Genomic DNA, 17,183 nt, shown 5'->3' on the forward strand with positions numbered 1-17,183 from the left:
TGGCCAGGGTGGTCTCGAACTCCTAACCTCAGGTGATCCACCTGCCTCGGCCTCCCAGAGTGCTGGGATTACAGGCATGAATCAAAGTGCCCAGCCGTGCCAGGCGCGGTGGCTCACGCCTACTAAAAATACAAAATTAGTTGGGCGTGGTGGCACATGCCTATAATCCCAGCTACCAGGGAGGCTGAGGCATGAGAACTGCTTGAGCCTGGGAGGCAGAGGTTACGGTGAGCCGAGATCGTGCCATTGCACTCCAGCCTGGGCAACGAGAGTGAAACTCCGTCTCAAAAAAAAACAAAGAAACAAAAAAAAAAAAAACGCCCAGCCAAAAGGGTACATTTTTAAAGACTGAGAAACAGTATAATTTAAAGGTCATGTGGTTAAATTACCCTATCTGAAAATACTTTATATACTGTACGTAGCTATGAAAAGTCAGTTAAAAATTTGTAAATATAGCTTTTATACTCTATAAGAACTTTTCTAATGTATTCTTTTTGAGTAAAGATTTTCCTATTTGTTTACAGAAAGGTACAAGCATACGATCAGTAAACAATTTCTCTGGAACACAGGTGGGAGATGGCTTTAAGCATTCTTATCTCTTTACTTGAATTAATATCATTAAACATCTACAGTTTACTAGGCCCTGGGCTGGGCAGAGTTGACAAGCATAAAAAGAGAATCTCACTCACAAGGAGCTTACATTAATTATGTGCTAAATAACACAAGGGTACTCTTACGTTGCTACAGAAACAGAGAAGCATAACCTCAGAACTTAAGGCAAAGCAGCCTGGAGGAATCCTAAAATATCTTTTTAAGGATGGGTTAAGGAGCTAAGTAAATATTTTTAAAATTTTTTTAAAAGGGGGTGGACATTCAATTTCAGGCAAAGAATCTACCAACAGCAATGGCTACAACATTTGCAACACCAAGGTAAGAGAGGGAGGTGTGGTCCTGACTAAAAGGTGGGGCAGGGCAGAGAAGGAAAACGCAGAAGTGGAAGCACACACAGGGCGAGGCCTAGGGCAGTCCTGATGAGAGGCCAGCTGGCCGGGCGCGGTGGCTCAAGCCTGTAATCCCAGCACTTTGGGAGGCCGAGATGGGCGGATCACGAGGTCAGGAGATCGAGACCATCCTGGCTAATACAGTGAAACCCCGTCTCTACTAAAAATACAAAAAACTAGCCAGGCAAGGTGGCGGGCGCCTGTAGTCCCAGCTACTCGGGAGGCTGAGGCAGGAGAATGGCGTAAACCCGGGAGGCGGAGCTTGCAGTGAGCTGAGATCTGGCCACTGCACTCCAGCCTGGGCGACAGAGCGAGACTCCGTCTTAAAAAAAAAAAAAAAAAATGATTTGTGTAAATAGAAGAGTATTTTATCAGGCAAATTCATGCACATCAGACTTCATAAAGAACATTTTCAGCAAAGATCAAGTCTCATCTCTATGATTATCATGCTCACCCTAAAATATTAAGTGGTCCACTTTCAAATTTGTGTCAAACATGGCCAGGCGCACTGGCTCACACCTGTAATCCCAGCACTCTGGGAGGCCATGGCAGATGGGTCACTTGAGGTCAGGAGTTCAAGACCAGCCTGGCCAACATGGTGAAACCCTATTTGTATTAAAAATAAAAAAATTAGCGAAGCGTGGTGGCACGCACCTGTATGTAGTCCCAGCTACTCAGGAGGCTGAGTCAGGGGAATCCCTTAAACCAGGGAGGCAGAGTTTGCAGTGAGCCGTGATCATGCCAGTGCACTCCAGCCTGGGCAACAGAACAAGACTCAGTCTCAAAAAAAAAAAAAAAAAAAAAAATTGTGTTAAACATGAAATACTTTCAATATTACAACATACTCCATGGTCTAGGTCTCCTAACCGGGGCAATGGGGCTGATGGGAAAGAAGATGTAAAACCAGCAGCATCACTGAACTGCATATCCTTTATGGTTGAAATGGGAGCCATGACAGCTTCACCAGAAAAACTGTGAGAAGACAAGTTTACAAAGGCATTGAAGGGACAAAAGGTATTAAGGTATGGGGTGGGGGGTGGCAGTGAGAAAGAGAAGGGAAGGAAACACAGCTGAGTTAATAATCTTCCCTGTTCCTAAGGAAGGCATTTACACACAGGAAAAACAAAGCATTAGAATGTTAGGGGAAAGAACTTTCAAGTTGGAATTTATCTTCCTTCTTTTGAGAACCTAGCAGTTTTCTACCTTACAATTCCATGTTCTAAAAAAGGAATTCATTTTCTAATCAAAATAACTCTAGAAGCAGAGTAGTTACAAAGATGTCAACAAGCGTAATAGCAAAAAGTTTAAACTGAACTAAACTCAGGCCTGATGAGGTTAACTCTGAGTGCCTCATTTACTTCGTACTCTAAAATAAGCTTTTACAGAAAAAGGAGAACTCTTTACATCAATAAAGTTCTACAAAAAAGCATAAGCAAGCGAACCCTTATAGCAGTGTCTGTTTTAACAAGGTATTTCTCAAAAACACAACTTCAGCGTTCATGTTTTCTCCCCATTGGAAAAAGGTTGTTTTGAGAATTTTGTATAAGAAATTACAAGAATATACTCCAAGATTTTTGTGTAACTTATCAATCTGAAAAGAATATCCCTGAATCTGACAGAATCTATAAGAGTACTGCATGCATGACAAAAACATATTTAAAACTTGTACCTTTGGCCGGATGCCATGGCTCACACCTGTAATCCCAGCACTTTGGGAGGCTGAGGTGGGCGGATCACCTGAGGTCAGGAGTTCAAGACCAGCCTGGCCAACATGGTGAAACCCCATCTCTGCTAAAAATACAAAAAAAAAAACTAGACAGGTGTAATGGCGGGCACCTGTAATCCCAGCTACTCAGGAGGCTGAGGCAGGAGAATCACTTGAACCCGAGGGGCGGAGGCTGCAGTGAGCCGAGAATGAGAACGCACCATTGCACTCCAGCTTGGGCGACAAGAGTGAAACTCCGCCTCAGGAAAGAAGAAAAAAAACAACAACAACTTGTACCTTTAACACTAGGATAAAAACAAATGGAATTGATGGTAACATATCTATATAGCTTTTTTACAACCTCAAAAGACCATAACATAAACAACACGTTACTAAAACTGGAAGACCCAGATTATAATCCTAGTTACCACTATTTTGATGGAAAATATGAATTTTAACATCACAATGAAATAACAGTGAAAGGAGTTTGTCAGCCACTCCTTGGCTGGTAACATCTACCACAGCCTATCACCACAAAAACTTGCAAATCTATGTAGAGTAGCTGCAGCTACCTGAAGGCACTGTTCATTGTAAACACCATTAACAATTTGATGTCCCAATTTGCATGTTTTGGGGGTGGGGGGAGACAAGGTCTCACTGTTGTCCAGGATGGAGTGCAGTCGCAGGATCATGGCTCACTGCAGCCTCAACCTCCCAGGCCCAAGCGATCCTCCCACTTCAGCTTCCCCAATAGCTGGGTCTACAGGTGTGACTCACCATGCCTGGCTAATTTTTTGTTTGGTAGAGATGAGGTCTCTCTCTGTTGTCCAGGCTGGTGAACTCCTGGGCTCCTAAACTCATGTAGGCCACCCAAAGTGCTGGGATTACAGGCAGGAGCCATCTCACCCAGCCTGCACGTATTTTAGAACTACATTTTAAGATAATGTGAAGACTGCTTCACAAAAACAGCTTAAATATATATTTCTCAAAACTTGTGCTTACTTATGGAAATTGCATTAAATTCAATAAATTCTTTAAATCTCACTTTTAAACAGGGCAATCTTCCTGAACATCAAATCAAATTACATTTCTCCCTGAATTTGCTGCCACTTAATTTCAGCTACTCTTCTACAGAACTGTACCTATGTTATCTTTTTTTCTCTCTGGTTCCTACTCAAAAATAGTGGAACTGCTTTCTTCAAATACACATTCTGTGCTCAGAATCTGTTTTCTCTGCCCAGATACATGTAAACAACCAAAAAAAAAAAACCTTTCTGCTAATAAATTGACAGCTAGAAAGTAGAATATTTTAAAAATTCAATAAGATGGGCGCAGTGGCTCACTCCTGTAATCCCAACTCTTTGAGAGGCTGAGGCAGGTGGATCACTTGAGGCCAGGAGTTCGAGACCAGCCTGGGCAACATGGTGAAACCCTGTCTCTATTAAAAATACAAAAATTAGCCGGGTGGGGTGGCACGTGCCTATAATCCCAGCTACTCGGGAGGCTGAGGCAGGAGAATAACTTGAAAACCTAGGAGGTGGAGGCTGCAGTGAGTTGAGATCGTGTCACTGCACTCCATCCTGGGTGACAGAGCAAGACTCCATTGGGGTGGGGGGGAGGAAATCAGTAATAGTAAAAATAGTAAAAACAGTCAACATTTTCATGTTTGTGTTAAAACAGTCCTAAGAAAATTATATTATCATGTCCCTGTTACAGGTGAGAAAATGCAGGCAACACGAGGGTAACTTCTAATGAATAAGCCATGCCTTTGTTTCATGTAAACAAGTCAACTCAACTCACACTAACTTTTCAAAATACAGGATAAAATTTATTTCTAACCAATGCAAGTTTCAAAGTAAAGTATATAAATTAAATTCATGGTTAAATAATAAGCTTGTTAATCTGATGCCTTGCGGAATGCATTTCACTTAGCAAACCTCTCTTAAGCTATTTCTTATATGGTTTGATTACAAAACTGCCTTTCAGCATATTAAATACAAGGGGAAAAAAACTGAAAAGCCACAACCATTTCAACTTCTGTAAATTACCCTGACTGTAATGAGGGGCTCCAGGCAGGTTGGGGAAGTATGGAAATTGCACACTGCACACACCACCTGACCACCAAGGAAAAAGAGGACACCACTCTTCCCCACTGTGGTCTTCACAAACTACAACTCAGCACCTATTTCAAGTGCATTTAAATATTCAAACAACTGAAACTAAGAGAAAAAAACTTTCGAAAGGGAAAATAACTTGTCTCCTTCAATGTTCACCTTGGAGTTGCTCTTATCTATAGAAAAAGGCCTCACGCATACTGTTTATACTGACAAACTCCACTGCCCTGCCAAGGAAAACCTTCCTGTTTTCTCAGTTATTCAAAACTTCAAACTTCCAATTTACTATTAAGACAAGTTATTGGGCATCCACTTATTCGAGAATCAAACGAAAGCCAGATAGGAGGTAGTTTTCTACAGGGAGCTTTCGCAAGTTTCATCTCAGCCAAGTTTTAAGACAGTTTCAGGTAAAAATAAGGGGAAAAACAAGATGACATTCGCATGAAGTTTCGATGCACAACGGCACTGAGGCGGAATGACTCTTAACGCTCCCAAGCGCACCCTGAGAGGCAGGTGCAGCAGCTTTCCGACGGCTCCTCTGCCGCCCGTGTATCCCAGCCCCAAGACCAACACCGGCAATCTTCACATCCGACTTTATGTTTTTAACTCCTTCAGATCTACCTCCGCTCAAGTCTATCAAGAGGAAAACAAGAGCGTTCCAAACACACACCGAGCAACAGGATCCCAACTTCCTGGTTCTAAAGGAATGCGATGCCCTGATGACCCGTCCCGCCCCGCACCCGCACGGCCGCCCACCCGGGCTCCGGCGGAACCGAGGGGCGAGCAGAGAGGCTGGCGCCGCACTGCGGGTGCCGGCGCCCGCCCGGCCTGGGGGCGCTCGCGGCCCGCGACCCCGGCCCCGCCCAGGCCCTGCCCGACCCCAGTCCTCGCCGGCCTTGGCCCGGACCCGGCCCTGACCCTGGCCCGGTCTTCGGAGCACCCAGCTCCGTCGACTCCCGCCTCGCCTCAGCGGGTCCTCCTCAACCCTGGCCCCGGCCTTCCCCTGCCCCGGCCCCGGCCCTCCTCAGCCCCAGTTTTTCCCTGCCCCGGCCCCGGTCCTCCTCAGCCCCGGCTTTCCCCGGCCCCGGCCCCAGTCCTCCTCAGCCCCGGCCCTTCCCGTGCCCCAGCCCCGGTCCTCCTCAGCCCGGCCCCGGCCTTCCCCTGCCCCGGCACCGGCCCAGGCCCGGCCCTGCCCGCCGCGGCCGCGTCCTCCGGGAAGATGGCGGCGCAGTGACAGGCGGCGCGGCGCGGGTCCGAGCTGGGCCGGGAGGGACCGCCCGCCGCGACCCAGGGTGCCTCACCTGTCAGCGCCGCCGCCCCGCCCGACCGGCCGCCCGCGGGCTCCTCGCCTTAGCCCCGGGGCCCGGCGGCCGCGCCACACGCGGGGACGGCGAGGAGAGAGACGGCAGGGAGAGGCGGCGCGGCCGGGCCGGGCCGGAGGTAGGGGAGAGGGCGAGGGCGGGCGCGGGCTAGCGGCGGCGGCGGCGGCGGATTCTTCCCCTTTCGGGCCCGAAAATGTCTCAACCCCGGGACTCCAGATCCCCAACGCTCCTTCCCGTTCGCATGAGAACACACAGCTCCCACTTCCGGGGCCCTGCGGAAGTCCCGCCCCCGCGCGGACCCGCGCCCCGCGCCCTGCCCTCTCGCACTCACCCGCCGGTCCCGCGGACTGGCGCTCAGCACCCGGGAGAGCCTCACGTCATGGCGTTGCGGCGAGCTGATTGGGCGCACCCGATCCCGGCCCGCCGCGCCGCCTTCTTGGCCTCTCCGCGCGTACACCCTGCTCGCGGCCTTGCGATTGGCGCGTGCGCGCACATCGCCCCGCCCCGCGCACGCCGCGCGTTTCGCCCCGTCCGCCGTACCGGGCGCCACCAGAGCGCCTGACGCTGCGGGGCCGTTTGGGCCCTGACTTCCGGAGGGCTGGGCCCTGGTGGTCAGCACCGCGTGCGCCCCTTAAAGACTCCTCTCCGCCGCCCAGGACGGACAGCGACCCAGCCCTAGGCCGTCCCCAGACCCTGGACCCAGACCTGGACTCTGCCCCGAACCCCACCCCCGGGACCCAGGCCCCGGCCCTGCCCCGAACGCCCCATCCCACACCCGGGACCCGGGCCCCGGCGCTTCCCCAAACTCCCACCCCACACCTGGGATCAAGGTCCCAGCCCTGCCCCGAACTCCCCACCCCACACCCGGGACCCAGACCCCGGCCCTGCCCGGAACTCCCAACCCCACATCTGGGATCAAGGCCCTGGCCCTCCCCCGAACCCCCGCCCCACACTCGTAACCAAGGCCTGGGTTCAGTCCCGGAATCCCCAAGCCTACACCTGGGATCAAGGCCCCGGCCCTGCCCCGAACCACCAACCCACACCCGGGACCAAGGCCCTGGCACCACGTTTCCCAGAGGCGCTGGGATCGGGCCCACGTTGGAACGAGTCAGATGCTCTTGGTAGCTCAGGGAGGCGTTCACACTCCTGTCATTTCCTGGAGGATGGTGACGACTCCGAACTATAGCAGTATGCTTTACCTACCCTGATCAATTTTATGGAAGAAAAGGAAACGAAACAAAGTATGTTGCATTTCCCTTAAGCTTGCTGCCTGATTTCCTGGTTTTTGCTCTGATTGGCTACATATACACATATATCAATTATTAAAAATTTTAGGTTTGTTTCCCCATTAAAAAGGCTTTTCAGGGATACCATATTCATGGTTAACCGTGTACCTGTGCTTACAACTGCTTCTTTAATTTTGGTTTTTGATACAGGGTCTTGCTCTATGCAGGTCTGCACTCTGAGCTCGGAGTGCAGTCCCGGGCCCTCAAAATCTGGGATTACAGATGGGAGCCTCTGTACCCAGCCTGTGCTTATAATTTTTCCTACTCAGTGTTCAAATGCTGACAATTCCACATTTTGGAAGAAAGCCTCTCCGACTTCCCATAGTGGATAGACTTTATTGACATCAAGGTTGATTGCCTCCTTTGTGAAACCTTGTTGCATCCTAGCTTTAAGGGAATTTGCAAGTTAAATAATTATATTCATAGCAATGTTTTTAAAGAACATTTAACTACATAAGACAGATTTCCTTTACTATTAAAAGCATGTACATATTTCAGAAAACTTGCTTACCTGGACAACGTGCCCTGCCCAGTAGGCCATAGTGTCCTTGCTTAGGTACCTGGTCGCTTTACCTCCACGGATAACCTGCAGGAGTTTACTCTTGCTTTTGGCTCCTAACATTGCTAGGCCCATTGATGTGGTGTAAGTCTAGGAAATCTGCCCCGAAATTGGTAGGTTAAACTTTTTTTTTTTTTTTTTTTGAGACTGACTCTCCCTCTGTCACCCAGGCTGGAGTGCAGTGGCACAATCTCGGCTCACTGCAATCTCTGCCTCCTGGGTTCAAGCAATTCTCCTGCCTCAACCTCCCGAGTAGCTGGGACTACAGCCGCGTGCCACCACGCCCGGCTGAATTTTTGTATTTTTAGTAGAGATGGGGTTTCACCGTGTTAACCCAGATGGTCTTGATCTCCTGACCTTGTGATCCGCCTGCCTCGGCCTCCCAAAGTGCTGGGATTACAGGCATGAGCCACCGTTTCTGGCTGGTAGGTTAAACTTCTATCTTTTTTGTCTATGTCTACATTCCAGCAGACATGTATGTTTTATCTATTACAAAAGAAAGTAATGGGATGGGTTCAGTGGCTCATGCCTATAACCCCAGCAGTTTAGGAGGCCAAGGCGGGCAGATCGCCCAAGGCCAAGAGTTTAAGACCAGCCTGGGCAATATGTCGAAGTCCCATTTCTTAAAAAAAAATTATAAAAAATTAGCCAGGCATGGTGGTGCATGGCAGTGGTTCAAGCTACTCAGGAGGCTGAGGTGGGAGGATCGCTTGAGGTGGAGGCTGCAGTAAGCTGTGATTGTGCCACTGCATTCCAACCTGGGTGACAGAGCAAGAGCCTGTCTCAAAAAAAGAAAAAGAAAAAAACTGAAACTAAAAGAATTAAATCTCTTATTTTCTCTTCATATTGTGTAATCCTTTCCAACAATCAAAACTAGGCCTTTTGTTCCCTCATGGTCTTCTTTCTTTCAAACCTGTGTTTGAGAAGAAACATCCATTTTCACCTTGAGATGTGAGGTTATAACATGAAATACATTTTCATGGCATTCCTACCTAGACAAGATCAATTTTTAAAAACTTTAGCATAAATTTCTCAAACCATGGTCAGATCTCCCTCATTTCCCATGTCAAGCAGTTACAGATTCTGTCATTCCTACCTAAAAGCTCTTTCCTTCTCCCCCTCCGCCCAGTGGTTTTGCCTGTCGTTACCGCTCACCTGGTTTGTTTCAGTAGCATCGCAGTTGATTTCTGCTACAGTCCATTACTCACAGTGGCAACACACATTTCCTTAAAAAGCCTCATCACCATCCTCCTGCAATGCGACCTTCACCGGCTCCCTCTTGCCTGCCCAAGAGGATAAAGTCCAGTTTCTCCTGCAGAAGGAAGACCCTGGACACGCTAGTCCCAGCCTGTCTTCAGCCCAGTCCCTTATGTTTCCTTTCCTGCCTTGTCGTAAGACACCCTTACCTTGCAATCACACTCATTTTCCGAGCATTTTTAAAGGTACTGAGGGAGTTCATAGACTACACTTGAATAAAATACAGACTTTACACTCCAGACTGCACAGTTGACAGGTAAGTCCACAGTTCACAGTGTGGACAGTCCTATACAAAGAAATGGAGAGGTGCCTCAGCTCCAGACGCTCTGCTGCTCTGGAAGTCGAGGGCGGCATTCTTTTGGAGCCTGAGCACTTGGGTCCTAATGAGTGTGAGTCCCCTGGCCTCAAATGTGCTTTTTCTACTTCAAAGTCTACTGGGAGAATCTCGCTTATTTTTCAAGTTACAGCCCAAATGTCAACCATTAAAGTATTTTAGGCAGTTGGTTTTCCTTCTGGGCCCTATTGTTAGCACTCTGTTTGTAGCGCTGTTGAGCTTCATCACATCATACAATTTTCAGCTGACACTACAGTCATCCCAAAGAAATGGTCAGGCCCCAAGGGCAGAGGCAGCGATGGCAGTGATCTTGGGACAAAATCTCTACCGAACAAATACAGCAAGTGTATTTCTCTAGCAAAGGCCTACATTTCAGCTGGTATCTGAGAACATTCTTTTCTTTGTCTGGGGGAGGGGGTGTCTCCCTCTGTTGTCCAGGCTGGAGTGCAGTGGCGTAATCTTGGCTCACTGCAGCCTGCGCCTACCGAGTTCAAGTGATTCTCCTGCCTCAGCCTCCCGAGTAGCTGGGATTACAGGGATACACCATGACGCCAGGCTAATTTTTGTTTTCGTTTTTTTTTTTTTGTTTTTTTTTTAGTTAGAGACAAGGTTTTACCATGTTGGTCAGACTGGTCTCGAACTCCTGACCTCAAGTGATCTACCCTCCTTGGCTTCCCAAAAATGCTGGGATTACAGGTGAACATTTTCTTTTATCCCCAAGCATTTTCTGTGAAAGAATAAACACTACTTCTCCATTGTGTAGCCACACTGCTCAAAAATTTATTTCTAATGGTTTAGGACTACTCTTTTGCCCATTGATTAAACAAATATTCACTGAGTAGCTACTCAGTCTCAGGGACTGCTAATGCTGCAATGACCAGGGCAGCATCATAGATGAGAAGCAGGTAACCAGGGATGGAGGGTGAGGGATGGAGGGGGAGGGGGACGGATGAAGGGGGAGGGGGAGGGGAGGGATGGAGGTTGAGGATGAGGGATGGAAGGTGAGATGAGGGATGGAGGGTGAGGATGAGAGATGGAGGGTGAGGGTGAGGGATGGAGGGTGAGGGTGAGGGATGGAGGGTGAGGTGAGGGATGGAGGGTGAGGTGAGGGATGGAGGGTAAGGATGAGGGTTGGAGGGTGAGGTGAGGGATGGAGGGTGAGATGAGGAATGGAGGGTGAGGTGAGGGATGGGGGGTGGGGTGAGGCTGTGTAGAGCGCTTGGGTGGCTCAGAAGTGGAGTCCAAGCCAACTTAAGAAGGAACCAGAAAACCATGACTAAGCCAGGGCCAGAGACACACCATCCATGAGAAGGAACACAGGTGGGAAGAAGGAGACAGTGAGTCAAGATTTACTATGTGGCAGGCCAGACGTGATAGCTCAAACCTGTAATCCTAGCATGTTGGGAGGCCAAGGCGGGTGGATCATCTGACATCAGGAGTTCGAGACCAGCCTGGCCAACATGGTGAAACCCCTATCTCTAGTAAAAATACAAAAAAATTAGCTGGGCATGGTGGCAGGCACTTGTCGTCCCAGCTACTCATGAGGCTGAGGCAGAAGAATTGCTTAAACCCAGGAGGCGGAGGTTGCTGTGAGAGAGATCATGCCATTGCACTTCAGCCTGGGCAACAAGAGCGAAACTCCGTCTCAAAAAAAACCAGATTTACTATGAGGCAAGAGAAGCCCTTAGAAGGTTTTGCTGTGGAGTATCTCCAGCCACAAAAGCCACTCAAATAGAAACACAATAAGGAACTGACCTAGGCAAATTAGGTGGAAGTATTAAAATGAAGAATGGTGGTAATACATTTGAATACTTTGAGTATAAAAGAACGCATGAGCTTTTACAGATACTGAGAAGTATACATGAGTGGGTTAGTAAAAAATAGTAGCAATGAGGAAGGAAAAAAGAAAGCTCTTCTTTACAGTAAAATGCTGACTAATATATGAAGAAGAGATTTTTTTATTTTTATTTTTGGAGACAGGGTCTTGCTCCGTCACCCACGCTGGAGTGCAGTGGCACAATCCCAGCTCACTGCCGTCTTGACCTCCTGGGCTCAAGTGATCTTCCCGCTTCAGCTTCCCAAGTAGCTAGGACTACAGGCATGCACCACCATGCCCAGCTAATTTTTGCATTTTTTGTAGAGACGAGGTTTCCTCATGTTGCTCAGGCTAGTCTCGAACTCCTTGGGCTGAAGCAGTCCGCTTACTTCGACCTCCCAAAATGCTGGGATTACAGATGTGAGCCACCGCACCTGGCCAGAATTATTTTAAGAATGACTATCTCGTAACCACCAGAATTCTGGCAGGAATCACAAATGAATGCTAAAATCATTGGGTGAAATTCTGTTAAGGATGTAGATTATGTACACCACCTCAAAGCTTATTAATTGCTTGTTGCTTATTTATTTCAAAGGGAAAGGAGTATTTTTACAGTGAACCAATATGTTAGACTCCATCTGAATCAAGTAATCATTCAGTAATTAGCATATGCTATTAGTAATTAGCATAACTAATAATGGTGGCCTGCCCCCCTCCGCCCCACACCACTATGTGTCTGCCTCAGTTATATGGTATTCCAGCTAAAATTCGGCCGGGCACGGTGGCTCACGCCTGTAATCCCAGCAGCACTTTGGAAGGCTGAGGTGTGCTGATCACGAGGTCAGGAGATCGAGACCATCCTGGCTAACATGGTGAAACCCCATCTCTACTAAAAATAGAAAAAATTAGCTGGGCGAGGTGGTGGGCGCCTGTAGTCCCAGCTACTCAGGAGACTGAGGCAGGAGAATGGCATGAACCCGGGAGGCGGAGCCTGCAGTGAGCCAAGATTGTGCAACTGCACTCCAGCCTGGGTGACAGAGCGAGAAAAAGAAAAAAATTCACAAACTTATCATGAGGAACAATCAGACAAACTGAAATTGAAGGACATTCTGCGAAACAAATGGCCCATAATCTTTAAAAATGCCAAGGTCATAAAAGACAATGAACACTTGAGGAAGTTTTCCAAATTATAGGAGACTAAGGAGAGAACTCAAGCACGACATGGGCCATCCTAGATTAGCTCCGAGGTCAGAGTAAACATTTGCTGTGATTAATATTACTGGATTTTATTTTATTTTATTTTATTTATTTATTCATTTATTTTGAGACGGAGTCTTCTTGCTCTGTCTCCCAGGCTGGAGTGCAGTAGTGCGCGATCTCGGCTCACTGCAACCTCCACCTCCTGGGCTCAAGCGATTCTCGTGCCTCAGCCTCCTGAGTAGCTGGGACTACAGGCCCGCACCACCATGCCTGGCTAACTTTTGTATTTTTAGTAGACAGGGTTTCTTCATGTTGTCCAGGCTAGTCTTGAACTCCTGGACCCAAGTGATCTGCCTGCCTCAGCCTCCCAAAGTGCTGGGATTACAGGTGTGAGCCACTACAGTCGGTTTGGGATTTGAGTATGGACTGTGTATCAGTCTTCTAACCAAGGCTAAATTTCTTGAATTGGTTCTTTTTTTTTTTTTTTGAGATGGAGTCTCGCTCTGTCGCCCAGGCTGGAGTGCAGTAGCATGATCTGGACTCACTACAAGCTCTGTCTCCTGGGTGCATGCCATTCTCCTGCCTCAGCCTCCCAAGTAGCTGGGACTACAGACGCCTCCCACCACACCCAGCTAATTTTTGTATTTTTAGTAGAGACGGGGTTTCACCGTGTTAGCCAGGATAGTCTCAATCTCCTGACCTCGTGATCCACCTGCCTCGGCCTCCCAAAGTGCTGGGATTACAGCTGTGAGCCACCGCGCCCAGCCGAATTGGCTCATTGTTTTATGTCTATGTAAGAGAATGTCTTTGATCTTAGGAGATAGCAATGAATTATTTAGGGGTGAGGGGTTAAGATACCTTCAAGTTTCTCTCAAAAAGTTTAGTGAAATATACACACACATATGAATGTGTATGTCTGTATATATGTGTGTATATATACATCTCTCTCTCTTTCTCTCACACACACACACACACAGAACATGACAAAACCTTAATTGGTAAATCCAAGGGTAGGATATATAAGTGGTTGCAATTTGTCTGTAAACTTGTAATTCTTCAAAATAGAGTTACCTTGTAGAGACACTTACTGCAGTTATTTATGAATGGCATGGTATTATGTTTAGGATTTTCTTCTAAATAATCTAAAGAGGAAGCAGTTGGTAGAGACAGGTGAGAAATAATGGACAAGCTGGTGTGGTGAAAATTGTTGAAGCTGGGTGTGATGGATACAGGTGGGGTTCCTGATACTCTTCTCCCTGCTTTTGCATGTTTTAAATTCCCTATGGCAATAAAAACATAGTAATGAGATGGAGGATTTTAATTTGTCATAGACATTCCATGACGGTGTATGGCTCAAAAAGCAGTCAGAGAGGACTCCACCCTTCCTGGCTGGAGGAAAGAGCTCTGAGTCTCGCAGCCTGGGAAGCCAGGGAGGCTGCAGTGGAGTTGAGTAAGGGGTCCCGCTCAGACAAGGAGGGTGCAGGCTTGTCGGGAGGAGATGGCACAGGAGGGAGCAGCCAGGGACGAAGGAACCACATGGGTGAGGCCTGTTAGGAGGTTTAGGGTCTGCAGGAACATGGAGTTTTGGAAAGACCCTCTCTGAGGAGATGAGAAGCTAGCTTTGCTGTGGTGTACTTTATAACTCTTCAGGGCTACAGCCTTGGCAGAAACCCACGTTAAAGACCCAGGCTGCCCTGAAACGGCTTCTTGAAGCTGGATGTGTGTTTCCTTCGTAACTAACACCACTCTGGCCTAAGATGTCTAGGGCCGCAGCTTATATTCATGTGATTTCTTGCAGCAATCTGCTGGGGTTTAACCTACCTAGCGCCCGTCTGCGCATAGGCATAACATTATCTTCTAGGCCTGAGAAAGGCGTCACTTGCACCTTGATGACTTGCCTGGCCATCGCCCTCATAAAGAAGAGGAGTGAGTTGATGAGACGTGAGATTTGGGAAGGACTCCCCAGTTGGGAACTGGACGTGTCAGGAAGAGGCAGAGAACCAGGCTTCATAAGCACCTGGAGAATTGGCAAAGCGGACATCGTTTTTAATCCAACATCTCTGGGGACTTGACTTTTTTTTTTTTTTGAGACAGAGTCTTGCTCTGTCACCAGGCTGGAGCTCAGTGGTGCGATCTCGGCTCTCTGGTGTCACCCAGGCTGGAGTGCAGTGACGCGATCTCGGCTCACTGCAACCTCCACCTTCAGGTTCAAGTGGTTCGAGTTGCCTCAGCCTCCCGACTAGCTGGGATTACTGGCATGTGCCACCACGCCCGGCTTTTTTTTTTTTTTTTTTTCTTTTTCTTTGAGTCAGAGTTTCACTCTTGTTGCCCAGGCTGGAGTGCCATGGCATGATCTCAGCTCACCACAGCCTATGCATCCTGGGTTCAAGTGATTCTCCGGCCTCAGCCTCCTGAGTAGCTGGGATTACAGGCATGCGCCACCACGCCCGGCTAATTTTGTATTTTTAGTAGAGACGGGGGTTTCCCCATATTGGTCAAGCTGGTCTCAAACTCCTGACCTCAGGTAATCCGCCTGCCTCGGCCTCCCAAAGTGGTGGGATTACAGGCGTGAGCCACCGCACCGGCCTTAATTTTTGTAGCAGAGATGGGGTTTCACCATGTTGGCCAGGCTGGTCTCAAACTCCTAACCTCAAGTGATCCTCCCACCTTGGCCTCCCAAAGTGCTGGGATTGCAGGCATGAGCCGCCACGCCTCGCTAGTGGTGTTTTGTATTTTTAGTAGAAACAGAGTTTTGCCATGTTAGCCAGGCTCGTCCTGAACGCCTGGTGTTAAGTGATCAGCCTGCCTCAGCCTCCCAGAGTGCTGGCATTACAGGCGTGGGCCACTGCACCCGGCCTTGACTCAAGAAATGAGTGGTGGGGTGCAGTGGCTCACGTCTGTCATCTTTTTTTTTTGTTTGTTTGTTTTGAAACGGAGTCTCACTCTGTCACCAGGCTGGAGTGCAGTGGCATGATCTCAGCTCACTGCAACCTCCACCTCCCAGGTTCAAGTGATTCTCCTGCCTCAGCCCCCCGAGTAGCTGGGACTACAGGTGCCCACCACTACGCCCAGCTGATTTTTGTATTTTTAGTAGAGATGGGGTTTCACCGTGTTAGCCAGGATGGTCTCAATCTCTTGACCTCATGATCCTCCCACCTCGGCCTCCCAAAGTGCTGGGATTACAGGCATGAGCCACCGCACCCATCCCACATCTGTAATCTTAACTCTTTGGGAGACCATTTGGTCACTGTGAAAGGTGATGAGGATACAAACTCCAAGGAAAAGTTTCAGTCTTCAGAGCATGCGATGAAGCAGGAGCTAAAACAACACATAAGCCCAGGCTCATCGGCAGTGCAGCAGGGGCTGTGATGAAGGAGCCCAAGGAAGGGGGGACCAGGTGTGTGCACCTGCCCAGAGGCCGGGTGTGTGTGTGTAAGGCACCTGCCCTGCCTGGGGGTGTGGGGAGGTGTGCCCGCGCGCGTGGGGTACCTGACCAGGGTCTGGTGTGTGTGTGTGCGGGGCCTGGGGGGCCGGGGATGTGGCGGTGGGGGGGCAGGGCACCTGTCCAGAGGAGGCCCCAGTATCTGCAGTGGGCATGAAGAGCCCAGCAGCATTAGAGTAACAAGGACTGACAGGTTTCCCTCAATGGAAAGAAAGTTTTTGAAACAGAAAAACAGCATGGGCATTTGTGGGATACATAAGAAAGAGACAAAACGGAACCATCTGGGCCAGAAGGCATGACGGGAGAAGTGGCAGGAGCCCGGGACAGCCTAGGAGAGGTGTGAGCTAGGCTCATCCTGGGGTGGCCCGTCAACGCCAGACTGTGTCCGGGAGGCCATTTCGAGACTTTGAAAAGATGCTTCACATAGAAGCATACCGTATTCAGGTGACAAGCAGAGGTTGACCTAAACACTGCAGAGAATGTTGAGTGGAAAGCTGGAACTTAAAATCTTGATTTGGCAAAATCACAGGCTCAGCCGGAGAGGCGAGTATTGGCCAGGACATGGGACCCACTTCCTCTAAGACTTACAGGAGCTCAGAGCCCTGGACTTCAGCTTTGTGGATGAGGAGGTCAGGTTGTTTGCTGAAGATGAGGGTGGGCTGGTAGGGTGGAGAAATGATGGGGTCTGTAAAAATGCTTGAGGCAGGCTCTTAGAGGAGGATGGACGTTGCCAGTGTCCGCTTGTGTCCACTTCGCTGCCCACTCACACGTGCGGGTGCCAGGGACTCAGCCTGCTCTTCCTCCTCTTCAGAGCTGTCACCTGTTGTGTTCATGGAAGTCCTTCTCCAACCCCCATTTAAGACCAGCTAATCAGGGAGAGTCCCGATTCCCCATGATCTTACTTTTATTTTGGTTTGTTTGTTTTGATTTTTTTTTTTTTTTTTTTTTGAGATGGAGTTTTGCTCTTGTCGTCCAGGCTGGAGTGCAGTGGCATGATCTCGGCTCACTGCAACCTCTGCTCCCAGGTTCAAGCGATTCTCCTTCCTCAGCCTCCTGAGTAGCTGAGATTACAGGTGCCTGCCACCACGCCTGGCTAATTTTTGTATTTTCGGTAGAGACGGGGTCTCCCCATGTTGGCCAGTCTGGT

General features: G+C 48.9%; 1 protein-coding gene across 2 annotated transcripts in view; it reads right to left on the reverse strand.

Moving 5' to 3' along the window:
• LARP4B (La ribonucleoprotein 4B) overlaps positions 1–6,400 on the reverse strand; it is a 127,636-nt gene extending 121,236 nt beyond the window's left edge. Inside the window, exon 1 of one of the 2 annotated variants that reach the window (XM_033209457.1) lies at positions 6,122–6,400. The gene's annotated coding sequence lies outside the window, so the exon portion shown is untranslated. The remainder of the gene's footprint in view (positions 1–6,121) is intronic. The other variant, XM_033209453.1, reaches the window with a different exon arrangement.
• Between the last annotated feature and the right edge of the window lie 10,783 nt (positions 6,401–17,183).

The sequence above is a fragment of the Trachypithecus francoisi genome, unplaced genomic scaffold (assembly GCF_009764315.1).
Source record: "Trachypithecus francoisi isolate TF-2019V2 unplaced genomic scaffold, Tfra_2.0 Lachesis_group9, whole genome shotgun sequence".
NCBI classification, from domain to species: Eukaryota; Metazoa; Chordata; class Mammalia; order Primates; family Cercopithecidae; genus Trachypithecus; species Trachypithecus francoisi.